The sequence below is a fragment of the Bidens hawaiensis genome, unplaced genomic scaffold (genome assembly GCF_021521415.1).
Source record: "Bidens hawaiensis isolate Kalapana, Puna unplaced genomic scaffold, B.hawaiensis_p1.1 tig00050843_1, whole genome shotgun sequence".
Classification (NCBI taxonomy): domain Eukaryota; kingdom Viridiplantae; phylum Streptophyta; class Magnoliopsida; order Asterales; family Asteraceae; genus Bidens; species Bidens hawaiensis.
In genome coordinates, this window is record NW_027499127.1 from 28,981 (window position 1) to 47,624 (window position 18,644).

The 18,644-nt window shown below is 35.2% G+C and overlaps 1 pseudogene; it reads left to right on the forward strand.

The window, feature by feature from the left end:
* The first annotated feature begins 425 nt into the window (after positions 1 to 425).
* LOC143598802 (uncharacterized) lies at positions 426 to 1,894 on the forward strand (annotated as a pseudogene).
* The last annotated feature ends 16,750 nt before the right edge of the window (positions 1,895 to 18,644 follow it).

Consider the following 18,644-nt stretch of genomic DNA (forward strand, 5'->3'; position numbering starts at 1 on the left):
TCCATTCATGAGCCGAGCTCGAGCTTTGAAAATAGAGCTCGGCTAGGCTCGTTTGCACTAAGCCTTAGTGTTACTTAATATTGAAAACTACTGAGTACGATGATGATGATGATGATGATATTTTAGAAAAAAATATATATATAAATAGCAGGCTCGTTTAGGCTCCCGAGCCGGCTCGAGCATGAATGAAAGTTATTAAAGTTATTAACATGAATGAAAGTTATTAAGTTATTAACATGAATGAGTTTACCAACACTTTTATGAAACTTGATAATCAAATAATTATGCACACTGTACAACATCCGTACAGTGTAAAACATATCTTTGTAGGTAATTTTAATTATTTTTTTTATATTTTTAAATTGTGTATATATGTATTCACGGTTACTAGATGGATTCCAAAAAAGAGAGGGAAAAGAGAAAATTGGACAAAAGAAATGGTATTAGAATTATGTCGGTTCTTAAACAAATATATAACGAAGCATGGTCGAACTTCATCATTCAAATGGGTTTCTCTTCAGCCAGAGTTTGAAAAGGTTATAAATCATAAATTTGTCAGTGACAAAGCTATGAAGAACAAATATGACCATATGAGAAAAGAGTACAACCTTTGAAAGTCACTTAAGAACGGAGAGACTGGTTTAGGCTGGAATGAAAGTACCAAGCAACTTGGTTGTTCTGATGAGTGGTGGAAACTAAAATTCAGGTGACAAAAATATAACTCATTTAAAATTTAAATACCGTATAATATTCCAGTAGTAATGATAACTAAATAGTCACCATTATATTGTGTAGGAAAACCCGAAAGTTTTAGCAATTCAAAATAATCAACCATCTATACAACTACAAACAAATATATAACGAAGCATGGTCGAACTTCATTATTCAAATGGGTTTCTCTTCAGACAGAGTTTGAAAAGGTTATAAATCATAAATTTGTCAGTGACAAAGCTATGAAGAACAAATATGACCATATGAGAAAAGTGTACAACCTTTGGAAGTCACTTAAGAACAGAGAGACTGGTTTAGGCTGGAATGAAAGTACCAAGCAACTTAGTTGTTTAGATGAGTGGTGGAAACTAAAAATTCAGGTGACAAAAATATAACTCATTTAAAATTTAAATACCGTATAATATTCCAGTAGTAATGATAAATAAATAGTCACCATTATATTGTGTAGGAAAACCCGAAAGTTTTAGCAATTCAAAATAATCAACCATCTATACAACTACAAGAAGAGTGGGATCAGTTATTTGGAGATGCAGTTGCTAGTGGGGAAAATTGTGTGGCACCCTCTATGGATCCAACGACATTCAGTGAGGTGCATGTTGAGAATATTGAGGATGACAATGTTGAGGGAGGTGATGATGCAAATGCTTATCATGTATACAGTGATACACTTTCTAATCTAGAAAACTTGGAAACTCAAGGAAACAATTTCTACGCTGACTTTTTGAATGAAGTAAGTCAACCTAATGCATCAACATCAAGCCCAAGTGAGGTGGCAAAAAAAATTAAGAAGCCTATTAAAGTAAACACTAAGCCTACACCTGTTAAGATGAAACGTAAAGGAAGAGACTCATTGGGAGCTTCAATGCTTAAAGACCATTTAACTCAAAGTAATATGTATCAACAACATGCTCTAGAAATATTAGAATCAGATTCTTCCAAACTTAGTCAAAGTACTAAGTTTAGTATTGAATGTGATATAGGTGTGCTTAAGTAGATGGTAGATGCAGGATTAATGAGAGAAGATGAGGAGTTGTGGTTATTTGCAATGGACTTATTTGAAGGTCCCGTGAAAAGAGAAATGTTTATAAACATGCGACATGATCATAGTAGGTTAGCGTGGTTTCAACGAAAGCAAAGGGTCACCGACTAAAGTTTTCTTTGAGGGCATGTTATGAAGACATTATTGTTTCTATTTATTTAAACTTTATTACTCTTGGATTGATTTATTGTTTTTTTACCTTGATGTTTTATTGCCGTGACTATGGAAGTTATTTGATCTCTTTTATTTTAATTTGTATTTATGCAAGAATATTATTTACGTCTTTATATGTTAATCTATTTATGAGTTTATCTTTTAGCTATTTATGTGTTTATATGTTAAGATGATATTGATTTATTACCAGGTTTGTTATGGATAATGAAACAAGCAAGAAGAAGCACAAATTGCATTGTTATAACTTTTTGTTGGATTCAACCTATACAAGTGATCTAGTTGCTGCATACTTTTATAAGTATATATACAAGGAACCATGCATGACATCATCACAAACGAGACAGGCTTGGATAATGGAAGTTTTAAATGGCAATCCTATACGATGTGTAAATGCATTCAGAATGCATCCAAACGTGTTTATGAAATTATGTAGAGAGCTTGAATCAAACTATGGATTGCAATCGAGTGATAGAATGCCAACTTTTGAGAAGGTGGGGATATTTCTGTATACATTGGCATTGGGTTTATCTAACAGGGATGTTGGGGAGCGTTTTCAACGTTCTGGGGAAAGTATTAGCAGAGCATTTCATTAAGTTTTAGAGGCAATAGCTGGTAGAGATAAAGGTTTTCAAGGTCTAGCACGCGACATTATAAGACCAAAAGATACAACTTTTCAATTTGTACCACCTCAAATATTGAACGACAACAGATACATGCCGTATTTCAAGGTATTAAATTGATTAATGTCATTCATGCTTGTGTACTTTTACTTAACTAATTTCAAATTATATTTAGGATTGTATTGGATGTATTGACGGTACACATATAGGGGCCTGCATCCCAGAGAGTCAACAACTACTTTATATTGGTAGAAAAGGGGTGCCAACTTTCAACGTAATGGCAACATGTGATTTCGATATGTGTTTCACATTCGTATCAATTGGGTGGGAGGGATCAGCACATGACACACGTGTTTTTAGTAACGCGACCCAAAATAGTAAATTCAACTTCCCACACCCACCTGAAGGTAATATTTGGAACTGTTTACATATATATATTTGGAATTGTTTCATTTTACTCTTTAATAAATTTCTAACGCCTTTTGTTTTTTAACTCCTTTATCAGGTAGATATTATTTGGTTGATAAAGGATATCCGGGCAGAAATTGATACCTTGTTCCATATTCAAAGACAAGATATCATCAATCTCAATTTCAAAGAGAGCCCCCGAATAATATGCAAGAAGCTTTCAACCGTTCACATTCATCTTTACGCAGTTATATTGAGAGGTCCTTTGGAATTTTGAAGAAACGATTTAAGATACTTGGTACAATGCCCAAGTATAGCGTGCACACACAAATTGATGTTATCATGACTACATTTGTACTGCATAACTATATACGTAATTGTCAAGAAGATATCTTGTTTACAACAATGGAGCAACATCCAAACTACATACCACGAGATGAACTGGATGATATTAGTAACCATGAAACAAACGCGAATGGTCTATCTGAAGGAACAACGAATGAGATGAAGCAGGTTTGCAACAATATTGCTACTTTGATGTGGAATGCACGACATTAATGAGTTAATAGTAGTATATTATGGTCTTGACTCTTTGTTAGTGACTATGTTTTATTTATTTGTCAGAACTTATATATATACATACATACATATATATATATATATATATGTGTGTGTGTGTGTGTGTGTGTGATTACATTTAGTATTATGTTTTTTTAGTTATGTCCATTTTGGTCATTTTATATATTTTATTTAAAGCTCCAGCTACTCTGTCAAACACATAAATAATCTAAAAGGCTACAGCTACCCGCTTCCAGCTATCCGCCGCTTTCAGCTAGTTTTGCCAAACATACCCATGGACAGTTAGAATCATAATATATTTGGGTGTTCTAGCAATCACGTTGGCTGTGCGTACCAATACCCTATTAGCTCTTAAACACAAAAGTCGAAACTGTTGACTTTATAGTAAAAGTAAACAAGAGTTTTGACCCGAAGAAATCAAATAAGCCAGATTTATACAACACGTTCCAACTGAGTCAAAACAAAAGTTGTATCCACATTAGAATGAATGAAATGCCTATAAGAAATGAACAATTCTTAAAACTGCAGATTGATGCAACGCGGTCCAACAGATCAAACAAAACTAATTCAAGATACCTGCAATAAAGTCGGGTGTCATTAGATCTTTCAGTCATTATTGTCAAAATCAACACAATGTATTGGTTTAACAAAACATGTGTTCCCTATTGCCATTAGATTTTTCGGCCCCTATTGTCAAAATCAACTGCTTGATTGTCACAAACAAAATAGGAAAGCTGCGTACTTCTTACATATAATAGATATATCTGTTGAAAAGACCAAAACCCACACAAACCTTACAGAACTAGTTGCCAGTAGTCTCTTCCTTATGCTTGCTGGGAAGAGTTGCTTTGTACACTCCTTTGTAAATCTCTTCCTTAATCATACCATTCTCCGTCTCGTAGCCCTCTGGTATATGAAAGCACACAAGATAGTGCTCCGTCTCTGATTTCCCTTCGATTACAAAAATAGTGTTGTTTTCAAAAGAGGACTTGAAGTTCTGTGTCTTGAATCCGGTCATATTTAAGGACACGCATAGGCTTTCACCAGTTGACTCTATCTGCTCGAATTCTCCGCTACTCATTTTTACATATAGGCCTTCAGCAGTCTTCTTATAATTTGTGAAGGACCTGCAACTCGCATCCGGGCAGGCTATTAATGGGAAAATGTTCTGTTGTAGATATGTGCGATCAAACAACGCGTCTGCAATCATGAAGACGTATATATTATATATAATAGAGGGATTTCTTCTGCTTGATATTAAATTATTGATTAAAAAAAGAGAGACAATAATAAACAAATAAATATATAAACCAGAGAAAGCATCAAGATCTTCGAGCTTCCGGAGTTGGTTGGTGGTGCGAAGGGCGGTAGAGACAAGGTTAGTGAACATTAGCAGTCTGTACTTGAGTGTGTAAAGGGTCACTAATAGCAGTCCACCTCCCTTGATCAGCCACTTAAAACCCCTCTTCTTGTCACAGGTCATGGGCAGATTCATGCCAGCCAGGTAGGTTGTAACTCCGTCTGCGGTGCGGCCTTGGACGAGCAAATGGTTACCGTCAATTCTTGCGACCACATCTTCTACTAGTCCATCAATCTTCACAACTATACTTAGGTCTACGTCAGTTTCTACCTGCTTATGTACTCCAGGATCTTGCATAACTATGTGCTTGCCTTCAACTTTAGTGAACGATATTGAAGAAGCTTCGGGCATCAATAGCAATTGAGTCTTGAGCCATTGTTGATTAAATGACACTGAATGAAGTCCAAAAGTATAGTGCATGTTACTACATGCATAAAATTAAACAGGCAAGTAATATAATTATAAGACAGGCAAAGAAAAATAAAAACAGGTACCGTGACTTGGCGTAGGAATATAACTTCGGTTGCCAATGAAGTACAGTTCAGGACGCGGACAAGCTACTAATATTCAAGGCCTTGTTTTGCTCATGTTCTCCGCATAAGTAAGCGAACGATATGCAGAGACAGATCTGGAAGCATTACGGCGAAGCATCTCGGTATAATGGAATTTAGGAAGCGCGATCGAGACAAGGGACTGTGGCTGCTTGGACAATATATTGAACGAATATTTCTTATAAAGATTTCCACATATCTTGTAATTATTGTTGAGATTGTTGGAAAATCAGGCCTATAAAAGAACACAAATAAATCTTTTATTATTCTTTTGCACACAAAAAACGAAAAAAAATATTAAAATAGGAAGAAGATGAAGGATAAAATGGATAATAGGAGAAAGAAAAGATGTATTAGAAAAATAGAAGATCCGTCATTTTAAATGGTGGATGTCAACAAACATGTACCTGTCAGAGTGTCAGATCTTGTCTGGTGAGGTGAACGACAACCGGGTGTTCTGTCATTTCAAATGGCGGATGTCAACTTTGGTGATCCGCTAGTTTGACTGGCAGGTCACAATTTCCAAAGTAGGACATCCGTTACCCTATGTGTAAAAGTAAATTTTAATGGATATCCGTCATTTGAAATAGAAGATGTTAGCCTGACATCCGTCATTTCAAATGGCGGATATGATTAGTGATTTTGACTAATTTGACAACAACATAAGTCCTTTTTTCTTTATATTATTTACTTTTTTCTTTTTTATTATTTACTTAATAATCTTACTTAATAACCCCTTTTTACTTATCTTTATTTAATGTAAAATTGATTATTAAATTATTGTTTGTGTGTGTAGAGGATTTTAAAGCTCGTTAACACTTTGACTCACCTTGCATTTAACGCCTCTTAACCTATGAAGAAAGTGGTATAACACTCGTTAACCCTTGCCAACTCAACTTTAACGCCCTGAACATTAAGTTATACCCTTAGGCCTGGGCCTATATACTTATTGCATGCGTCATTAGTTTCAGTAATAATAACAAAAAGAATAGTTTAAGTAACAACGGACTTCAAAATATTATTCATTTAGGTTTATTACTGCTCCGCTATATAAAACCTTCGTCTTGTCGTCCATTTCATTATCATTACACAAAAAAAGGTAGAGTGAGTGAGAAAGTAAAGAAAGGTCTTTAGACAATGGTTGATGGTGGGGTAAGATAGTAGTAGTGGTCTTCCGGTGATCCCATAGAGTGGTGATGGTGGTGTCTCATACTAAATCATGTAATTGGATTGGTAACCAATTGACCTCCAATTCACTCAAGATCTTTTTTCTTTTGATTCCGGCAATTATAGCTTCTTTTTAAACGACGACCTTCTTGTATTTTGGCTACCGCACTCTCCAAATTTAGATAGTTCCGGCAACTGTAGCTTAAGTCACGGTTTTAATTTCAACGCCTCACACCGGTTATAATTTGTTTTAAAAAATTTAGTTGTGATGAATATGTAGATTAATGGTACTTTGTAATTTTAATCTAACAAAAAGAAAACTAAGTTTATAGTTTACTTTGATAGATTACAATTTTTCTATATATGTAAATGTTATATTTTCTAGTATTAGGCCGAATAAAACAATAGTAACTGGTCAGGCTAGGAAAAAGTTAAATTAGGGATTGATACTGAACTTGTACGGTACCGAAAAATGTAAAAGTGAAACCGAATATCGTACTAGTTTTATCGATTTGGAACTGGTCGGTAGTGGGACCACTAATAATATAAAAAAGTACTGATATTGAAAACATGAAAAATGAATGCTGGTACTAATATATTAATGTTGTACGGTCGGTACAAAATTGTCTTGACTGGGTTAAATGATTGGTTTGTTCGTCTACAAATAACTTTGATTTTTTTCATTGTTTTGCCTTCTAATATGATATTGTGTTTCCAATGTACAGCATGATTTGGATTTTCATATACATGTATGTTGGAGTCGGTGGTCGTCTATATGTATTCTAATGCAAGTCGGTTATTGTTATAATGGGTGGACTCGAAATTAACATATTATCTATATATATGTTGTTGGAGGACCCGTGAACAACATCAAGGTATACAATCTTCGGTCAAATAATTTTTTATATCTGATGGAGCCTGAACTTGTAATCGTAAATGATGAGATCCAACCGTTTGAAGTAGGAGTTGCTAGAAACGCTGCTCCAGCGAATAGAGCTCAGGTAATGGTGAACCAAGCGACTACTCTGGTGACGGCACGTTCGCTAATTGATTCATTTGACGGAGTTGCATGTAACTTAGGGTTTAATATTCCGCCGCCGTTGAACTAGGAGAAGCCTCCGGTGGTGAACGAAGATGTGAGGGGTGGTCTGACTTTAAGCTTTGGTAAATTGTGGTCACTATTGTTTCAAAAATGATTTTTAAGCCATTTTAAGCAATTTTAAAGGTTTCTAAGAATTGTTTGACAAGTTTAAAAGTTATTAAAATATAACATTAGTTAAACCAAATTAAATACTAATAATACAAGTTTTTATTAATACGAAAGATTCAAAATATATTACTGAGTCGGGTAAACGAATACGAATTCAATTACGAAAAAATCCGAGATGTTACAATGGCTTCGCTGAACTGGGAGCATTCGGTTGTGGTCGATCCGGAGAACGATCCGGTTTCGTTGAACAAGGAGCCTCCGGTTGTGGGTGCTTCGGAGAACGAGGGGGCTCCGGCGAACGGTTTTATAGAAGCGGCGGTGAAAATTATTTGGGATCTGAATTTGCTAGAGTTAGCAATGACGAAAGTGGGGGATCAGATCCAGTCGTGTAAGTCCAAAGGTGAGTTGTCATCACAGTTGGAAAGAATGAAAGGGTACACAAACTGCTTGTTTGATATGTTTGGGTATATTAAGAAGAATGAAAATTTGGCTAAACCAGCTCTTAGGGAAGTCGACAAAGTGGATTCAATGTTATTAGTCGTCAACAAACGCGTAGGTGCTTTTGAAACTGAAGTCGCTTCGATGAAAGCACGCATTAGAGATATCACTGGAACGGTTCTCCAAGCGCGGGGTGCTTAAAGTGAAAACATAAGCCTTCTGGCTTTGGCATGTCATCGTGAGTATCTTAAGGTCACTAGTGTTAGGGCACACTCCATCGCCAACGACATACAACATCGAAGGCAACACTACACCAACGGATTTCCTAATGGACGGATTCCAAACAGCAATCAGTTTATGCTCTAGAGCTGGAGATTTATTAGCCAAACACACCAGTCCTTGAGCAGAATCGTGCATGTACAGGTCGTTAGCATTGGGAGGCGTTGGGATGTTGACGGTGCAACCAGGGAATAAAGGATCATCATCAACCATTGACACGTAATGAGTTACAGAATAATTAGGCTATTTGTACCTTATCAGCAGAAAATACGGTTGGGTCGAGTTGATGTTGTGATGCATGATTAGCTCGGAGCTGTCGATGAAACGTTTCCACTCTTTAGAGACCAATCTGAATCGAACCAGCGACCTCACCGGACTCACGCTGTAACATCCCGAAATTTCTAAGAATAATATTATAAATTATTTATTTATGATGGAAAAGTTTACTTGAGCTAGTAGATAATTAATAAAATAATAAGGATGAAAGGATAAGTAGGCTAATTAGATAGAGTTAATTATGGACCAAAAAGGAAAGATGGGCCTTAGGTCCATGGGCTTAAGGGAGTATAAATACTCCTTAAAACCCTAATCCTTTCCATTTTCATACATCTCTACACAATAGCCTACACCTTGAAAAACACACACAAACATCATCCTATAACCCGAGTCTAGATCCGAAGGCGAAAACCCGAGCTTGTTGGTGCTAGATCATCGTAGCAAACCTAAACAACATCAAGACCAGCTCGTGTTTGTAGAACGACTCGTTTAAGGTACGTTTATATTTAGAAATCGTTCATATAGGTTCGGTTTGGTTTGGGAGATCATAGATCTGTTGTAGTATGTTATAAACGAGTCCAAAGCAACAAATCTTATGAAAATTGATTAACGTTTGATGGGTTAATTGTTAACATAAAGAAACCCGTTTATATATGCCCAAATCGCACCCCTTAAACACGAATGTTTGGATGATTAATGGGTTGGGGTTTGTAGGCGCTGCTTAGACGATTCCAGTGATACCTAAATCATGATATTTCGTTAAGAAATGAACGTTTAATCGCAGATCTGATATAGTTTGACTGTTCTTGTTCTTATCGATTTTGACTTTGACCCTAGAGTCAAAGATCTCGATAAGAACTGTTGATAGTTCGTTAAGGTGGATCAATTCGTTACACATGCATAACGAATGGTACTCATTCGTGTGAATTGATAACGAATCAGCCCTTAATTCGTTAACCACCAATTCGTTAGATAAGATAACGAATCTGGTGATTCGTTATAGGCTCATTCGTTAAATAAGATAACGAATCTGGAGATTCGTTATTGGCTCATTCGCTATGCTGAGATAACGAATCAGATGGTAATAAGGGACGAATCTGGATAACGAACTAAGGAATGTTATATAACGAATTAGATAACGAATTAGGTTTAATTCGTTATAGCAAATGAGTTAGCGAATTGGTTAATAATATGAAAATCCTAATGGAAAATGTGTTAAGACAGTTAATAGAAATAAAATTTTTCCCCAGCTCGACCTCAGCCAGGGGCTCTGCCCCTTGGACCCTGCTAGGGGCTGCCGCCCCTAGGACCCCGCTGTCAGGGGCGCTGCCCCCGAACCCCCGTTCGTTGTGGGTTATAATTAGACCAGGAACGTGTTATGGGTAGTGATAGTTAATTGATACGCATAATTGTTATACAGCTAGTCGTGCACAGCCAAACAAAGGAGTAACCATTAACGGAAGAAGTAACCGAGTTTAGGTGAGTTTCTAGCCCCATTTCCTTGTTATGTTTCGGGGTTTTGTGCATACTCGACGTGAAGTGTGAATACACTTACCTTAAGTGGTAAGTGTATGCTATAGATGTTATACGAGGTAGTTATTTTATAATACTTGTCGGTACGTGAACGATCTTCGGATATTGCACGTATCGCCAAGGATAGTGATTGCCAAGTGGTTTTTAGTGTGTATGAATGCTATGATGTGACTTTCTTATTATGTAAATAATGAACTGATACGAAGTGTGGTATAGACACGTAGAGGTAGAGTGTGTTAGAAGTGGCAAGAGTCTAGTAAGGGTGTTAGTGGTATAACGTGAGTGCGTGATAGGGAAAGCCTATACGTGCCTTCGTTACTAAGTGGCATAACGTGAGTGCGTGATAGGGAAAGCCTATACGTGCCCTCGTTATTTAAGTGGCATAACGTTAGTGCGTGGTAGGGCAAGCCTATACGTGCCTTCGTTATTAAGTGGTATAACGTGAGTGCATGAGGGGGTAAGCCTCTATATGCTTCCATAAACAAGTGGCTAAGTGGTTAGGGGCAGTTAAGTGGTTAAGTGGTAAGGTGAACAGGGTAGACAATGGATTATGTGTCTTCGGATACATATATATTGTATGAAGTGGTTGTATGGTAAGTTTCTTGATTAACTAGAACTCACTCAGCGTAGCTGACTTTTAATATGCACGCAGGTGAGCAGATTAAAGAACTAGCTTGAGGATGACACATGGCATGGATTGAACGGCTGACATCTAAAGATGGAAGAAGCGATGTTTAAAATATGATGTTTTAAGTTGGTTTTAAAGAAATGATTTAATGTTTTGTAATAATCGGTTAAAGTTTTATATTCCGCGAAAGTTTTAATAAACTCTGATTTGTAGAACTGTGTTTATGAGTAAATCCGACGTTAAAGTGAGGCACCGGGAACAGGGCCTTACACACGCGTTTTATGATTTCCATCTGGATTTCGAAAAGCATCTCGTCAGACATCGCTGGAAGGAACGCGAGTAGCTCAGCTCAGCTCTCAGGGCCTGTATGTGTGTCACTACGTTTGTGTGAATGAATATTACTACTACTAATAATAATAATAATAATAATAATAATAATAAATCTCCAGTTAATTAACAAATGAGGTCAACAACAGGTCAACAAATCTTCCTTTTAATTATTTTTATCATAAAAACTCACAACCCGATTGAACAACAACACAAGGTTGGGTTGTTTGACAAGTGTCACCAATGAGTGGTTTTAAATTTTTATTGGTAACTTTCTTTTTCTCTTTTTCCTTTTTGTAACATTTTTATGTGATAACTTATATTATTTAACTTAAAAAATTTAAACATACACAATCTTATTTAACTTTTTTTTTTTATAAATATTTTGATATAAATTTTGGGCTTGATTAAGAATGATTTTGTATTTGAAACAAATTAACAAACCAAATCTGCTCAGCGGTCGCGCAACGCGACCAGGTTGGGTCTTCATCTCCACACGACGCGGCGAAGGAGGGAGGGGGTGGCCGGTCAGTTTGCATTTTGTCATTTTAGTCCCCAAAGTTCCAAAAATCATTTTTAGCCATTTTAAACAATTTTAAAGGTTTTTAAATATTATTTGACAAGTTTAAAAGTTATTAAAATATAAAATTAGTTAAACCAAGTTAAATACTAATAAATAAAGTTTTCATTAATACGAAATATTCGAAAAAATATTCCCGAGTCTGGGTAAACGAACACGAATTTAAATACGGAAAATCTGAGATGTTACAGAAACACCAAGCCACGTCATGCGACAGGGTGTCCTAAGAGGCCACAAGACGCGACCTAGTGCATGCAGTAGATCAATTTTGTTTTGGTTTGTGTTTCAACTCGTTTTTTACTCGTTTATCTTCAAATATTTATCCAAATCATGTTATAGTTCAAATACAAAAGATCTAGATTGTTTATAAGCAAATTCTATCATTAATCTACGATTCTTATCGTCTAATTTAAGATTTTGATCAAGATTTAGTGTTTATCTTACTTAATTTTGAGTTTTAAACCAGTTTGGTGATTTACTGATAAACATAAAGTTATAAATTGATTCTTAACCAAGGTCCCTTATCATTCATTCTTTGCTTTTAAATAATCAATTCACTCTCTCATTCACGAATTCAAGTCGTAGCTCAAGTGTTGTTCGTCAGTTGACTTCCAAAAGTCAAAGCTCTACATTTTCTCAATTTCTCCTAGTTCTAATATGAATTTCGGGAAAGTTTGTACATCAAAGTTGTTCTAATTCATCATAGCATAAAATGCCCTCATTCAATTTTAAAGGATTGAGGGGTTATCATGTCCAGTTTAATCAAATTCATTTGGGTTTTTGTTAATGTAAAATTGGGGATTTTTCACTTAATGTATGTTCTTGTCAAAATTAGTTTTCGGTCCAGAATACTTTTATGTTAATTTTCACACTCTACATGTGATGGACCCGAACCCTGTTTCACTATTTGGATACTGACCTGCATCAACTCGCTCAAAACTTATTTTCGTCATAACTCATAAACCGTAAATCATTCTAATACGATTCTAGTCGGATTATTCTCGGTTTTAATGATATTTTCATACATTAAATTTATATGTTGTTTCTTGTCAGATCAGTCTGACCCCTTAGTTTCTTTTGCTCGCCATATTTCTAAGGTGAGTAATTAACACCCATTTTTCCATCTTTTATGTTTTAGGGGTAACATGCGTACAATATATATCAAAGTTTATTTGTTTGTATCTATACCTCATCAACCACAATTCGATATTATGTGTTTATGAATATATTGCTCATCGATCACATGTTATATGGTTATGTGTTTATTTTATTGTTTGGCGGTTGGGCCACCTCATTCTCATCTAGTATGCATACATTACCCCGGTAAGCTAGCTTTGTGCCAAACCAAAAGGGTCCACATCAATTTTATTTGGTAATTGTTATATATCATTAATGTTGTAATTGCTCGTATTCACATACGAATTGTTTTGTTTTACAATGAATCTAAACTTGTGTATCGCTCACTCAACTTTAAATTAATCAAACTCTATTTTTACGCATGTTACACATTTGTTAGTTGAAGATTTTAGAAATTCGAGAAGACATTTAGTTGGACTTAGGGCTGTTTGTTTGGCACTTAATGGGACCATTCAGATGTAGATGTCTGAATTGGTCAGACATGAGTGTGTTTGGTTGGTTCAAATAAAACATCTTAATGATTCAGTGTAGCTCTCACCCTCAAAAAAGGCTGAACCATTCAGATCTCGCACATGCCCATTAGGCTATGTGTAGTGGAGGGGCTACAATTGGGGGCGAATTGTGACACGTGGCGCCCAATCAGCATGGAGTGGAGATTTGTTTTTGGGGTGTAATGATGTATGGGCTACAAGTTGGGCCCACAGTGTGTTATTTTATTATTTTCTTTTTATAACTAAACTAATTAAATAAAAACCAATTTATTTAAATAATTAAATAAAAATGCATTAAATTTAAAAAGAAATACAAAAAAATTAAAAAACATAACTAATAATGCATTAAAATTAAAAAAAATACATAACTAAAAATATTAAAAAACATAACCGGATAACATACTAATATTCATAATATTTGCGCATTTTTTCAATTCGTTGTCGTTGCAATAATGCGGCCTCTTCGTGTAACCCGGCCGCTTTGAGGGATTCGTATTTTTCACTCAATTCCCTCAATTCCAACATTTGGTCAATCTTTTCGTGTTGTTTGCTGGTTTCTTTCATGGCATCTTTGAGTTCCTTGACACATTTTTTTTGTTTTTTGATGATTTATCTCATGGTAGCGGCGACTTCCACGAGTGTCGGTTGGTTCGGGTTGTTTGTAGGATTCATTTTGCTAAATTTTTTGAAGAATTTGGGGTATGAATTGTGTATGAAATGAATATGAAATTGAGAAGAAGGTGTATGTTTATATATATATATATATATATATAGTTAATTTTTTTTATATATATAGCCGTTACCCCCAACGGTAACATTATTATTATTATATTATTATAATTCAAGCGAGCAGGCGACAAATTATTCCCGCCCCGCCCCTTTTCGCCCAATTATCGCCGGGGGGGGGGGGGGGCGGTGTTCATCCCCTTTATCGCCCCAAATTCGCCCAAATTCTCGCCCGGTACGTTTGGCCTTATACCCTAACATACACAACACTCTTCTTCTTCACCACCATCTTCATCAGCTCTCTACTTCACCGGCCACCATCTTCGTCAGCTCTCTACACCTTCGCACCATCGACCACCGCCTCTGTCGGACCCGAATCCACGTCTCTTTTTTGCTCCGTCGATGTAGCTAACCAGGTTCAATATCTATTTCTGATTCCGTCGATTTCTATTCCATCCTCAATTGATTTAATCGATTTCCGATTTCTACGTAATAAATTATGTTTAATCCATTTTTTTTATTGTTTGGTTCAATCGATTTAGTTTAATCGGGTCAGAATGGATGCATGGTCAAATTAAGATAATTCTAAAGCTATGAAATCGTTCTCTTCTCTGCTAGTAGAACACAATGTGTGAATTTTTCCATAAACCCTAATTCTTGGATGTAATAATATTATAGAAATAATTTTGAAGTTGAAATCAGAGAATAAAACCTTGAAATCTTGTTGATTGTTGCTTAGTTATGACTATAGGATTAAATTATTTATATTCAACTCATGTTTATCATTTTTGAAACTCGGATTTAAGTTAAAATGATATTTGGGATGGAATTGGGGCACGAGTTTGAACTTTATGCTTAGAATAACTAATATAATGTTGTTATGAGGAATTATGAACCAAATTGTATTGTTATTTGTTGGTGTAGTGTCTTTAATCATAAAAGTGGTAATTCCCAGTTGAGTTGTGGTTTTAATAAAGCCTATATAAGTGTAAACTGGAGTATGGATATTGATGTCACTAGAAAGGGTATAAAACTGCGTTTTGAATTGAATTTGAAAACAAAAACAAAGCTGACGCGCATCTAATCTCGTTACTGGTCTGTCTTTAAAATTTTGTATAAAATCGCAGAAAAATCTAATAAGTGCGTATCTTATATGGTTAAAAAGCCATTTCAGTTTACTGCATTTCATATTAAGATATAAAAAGCTAATTTGGATATTAAGTGGGGTAAAATGGTTGACTTCTGGAGCTTTACATATTTTAGCAAAGCTGATGGCCAAAAATTACATTGCTGACATGTTTTCTCGAATTTATATAAAATCAATTGTATCTCGGATAAATGTGTATTATATATGGTTAAAAAGCTTTATGAGTCTACCATATTTTACCTTTGATCATGTTGAAGTAATTCAGGTCGTAAGAGTGTCAAAATCCATAAGGAGCAGGTGCTACACAGAACGTGCAACACTAAAATTGGGATTTTATAAGATTAAACTATGCCATGCTATATTTTTTTTTATAAAGAAACTTGAAATGAGTAAATGAACAATAAGTGAAGAATACCAATGGCTGGGTGATATATAGATCCTTCTTGTGTGTTCTAGTATTGAAAGTTGGCATTTTATCAAGATAGGTGCTTCGAAGCTTTGAGGTAAACGAGCCAAGTGGATGATCACAAAACGAATATAATTAATTAATCATACAATTGAATATAATTAAGAGTCCTCACTTAGATATGACTAATCTTTCAGGGTGATAATGTGTAGGAAATTTATGAAAGTGTTCGAGTCATGCAAACAAACGAGGCGACTATAGGTAAAGTTTTGAATGCGAGTGGCAAGATGATCAAGTCTTTTAAGATTGGGCGTTGCACAAGTATGAAGACATCGTTCGGTTTGCAAGAATGAAGACGCCGGTTTAGTTATTGTATATTATGTTCCTTTTTAAACATTTATATTTGTGGTATTCTGAATTTTTGTATCTTTGAAACTTTTATGTACATTGTTTTCTTTTTTACATATATTGGTTTCAATGAAAAAAAAGTATTATGGTAGTTCGTTGAGTTCTGCACGAAATAGTTTAGAGGGGTAAAATAGTCATTTTGAATAGTCATTCAGAGATCCAACCAAACAACACTTTACTGGTTTAGCACTTATTGGCTCAGAGCCTCTTAATCATTCAGACCTCTTAATCATTTAACACTTAATGGTTCAGCACTTGCAAAACAGTCCCTTAGGTTGTTGAAGAGATAAACAATTTATTTGGATAATCTTTGTTATGGCTTTAGTGTCTTGTGAGCTACTGTGCAATCAATTGCGCCCTGCCATTTCACTGTAGGTTAGGGTGTGATAGCCGGTGGAATCCATCATTTGCAAACCCCTAATTCAAACTTGGAATCAAAATATTATATGAACAAGGGTTTCATTTCACTTGGAATCAAAATATTCAAGTCGTATAAAAGTTGATCTCAAATCTGAATGGTGAAGATGATGATATTGGGGAGGGATAGAAGCTGGTGGTGGGTGGGTTATGAATTGAATAAACATAATCAAACTTTTAACAATAGTCATATTAGTCCGGTTGGTTTTGAGTGTTGTACTTAGTGTGGCTAGGCATAGGTTCGAAACCTATGGTGGATGGTTTTGTTATTATTTTTTTTTAGGGAAATCATTAAACAAAGTGATGGTCCAAATTGCATTTATTTAAAAACATAGGGTTGCAATTGTAAAAGTATTAGTGTCTTTTCACATAACGGTTAACCAAAAGTGAAATAAAAGGATCATCACATGGCTTATATCTTCGAAAATGACACCATTGGATTACAACTTGCATTTTGGGTTCCACCACATAGATCGTATTTGCAATTAACTCATTGTATTATAATAGGCTGATATAGAAGAAGTTAAAAAGGATATTGATGTTTATGGTGAAGGATAAGAGAAGAGTTACAAAAAAGAAAGATAAGGAAGCTAAAGAGGAAAATGCCCAGGGGATGATAATGTAATTCACATCAACTATTTAATGCTCAATGATTTATCGATCCTCATATAATACCGATCCACTATTATATGCACAGGTGGCGGCGGAGCCGCGGCATATGGGGCTCCTTCGAATGATTGAATCAGAGCGTTTCCTTTGTAACAAGGATCTACTCCATGATGATTGTGGAAGCCATATCTACTGATCTCACCCTTTTTAAAAATAAAAAGAAATTATCATTATTCGTTTAGTTAGTTACAAATTACCAAGTAATATTGTGTCATGTCTAATCGATTTAAAAATTTGAGAGCAATATGTTAACCTGAATATTTACAAACCGAGCAATCAAAACCAGACCCTTATTAAAACTTACGGTGTTATATATGGGTTTCGTGGGACGGATTCACGAGTTGAACCCATAAACTGCTACTCACCCTTACATCACTACTGAACCCAATAATTATACATGAATATATTTGCTTAGTTGTTCATCTTGGATTCTTGTCTCACCTAAAAATTGTCTTAACTAGATAAATAGTAGAAACAAACATCATCAATAATATCTAGCAATTTATAAAACTAATCGACTAAAAACAAGAATTTGAGCAAACTTTAGGTACTAAAAAATAAAAATGTACTTAACTTTATATTTAAACATTAAATTGTTTAAAATTTTCAAATATCATTAAATTTAACTATTAAAATTCAATTGTTACACCAGTTTTAAAAAAATCACAAATTGTTTCAAAAGGCGGAAATAGTTATTAATACTGAAAAAAAAAAAAGCTTTAACTAACTTTAATGAGAGAGTATTAATCTCATAACAATTGTAGAAGGGGGGAATAATTGAATAAAACATACATGTTACGTGCTAACCGGGTTTGACCCGGCCATGAAACACTACATGCGATTGCACTTGATCCGGAAAGGATGAAGTGACCGTCTTTCTTTTTTCTCCTCTTGATTCCCTGTTTGACAATCATACTTGCCACACCATTATCGTGACCCATAAAAATTATGTGTAAACCCCATTGATTTCAGTTTTGAACACATGTACATAATAAGTTGGGTCCAGCTGAGCGTTTCTGCCAAACCAGTTCTTAAATGGTTCGTATAGCGGTTTGGGTATTTCACTATCAAACCAGTTTTAAAACCTAACCGAACCAGCCCAATTAAGCGTTCCAGCCCATTCCAAGTCTATATATTAGCTCAAGTTGAGTTGCCCAAAGTAGTATGAAATAAAGTTGGGTGTGCATGAATTCATTCAGTCTCATTGTGATTTCGATACTTAAGGAATTAAAAGGGTGTGATCAACTTCCTTGTCCTTGGTGGTCAGCCATATATATTCCAATACAAGTCGGGTTATGTTAGAATGAGAAGACTTGAAACTAAAACTTGCCACGTATGTATA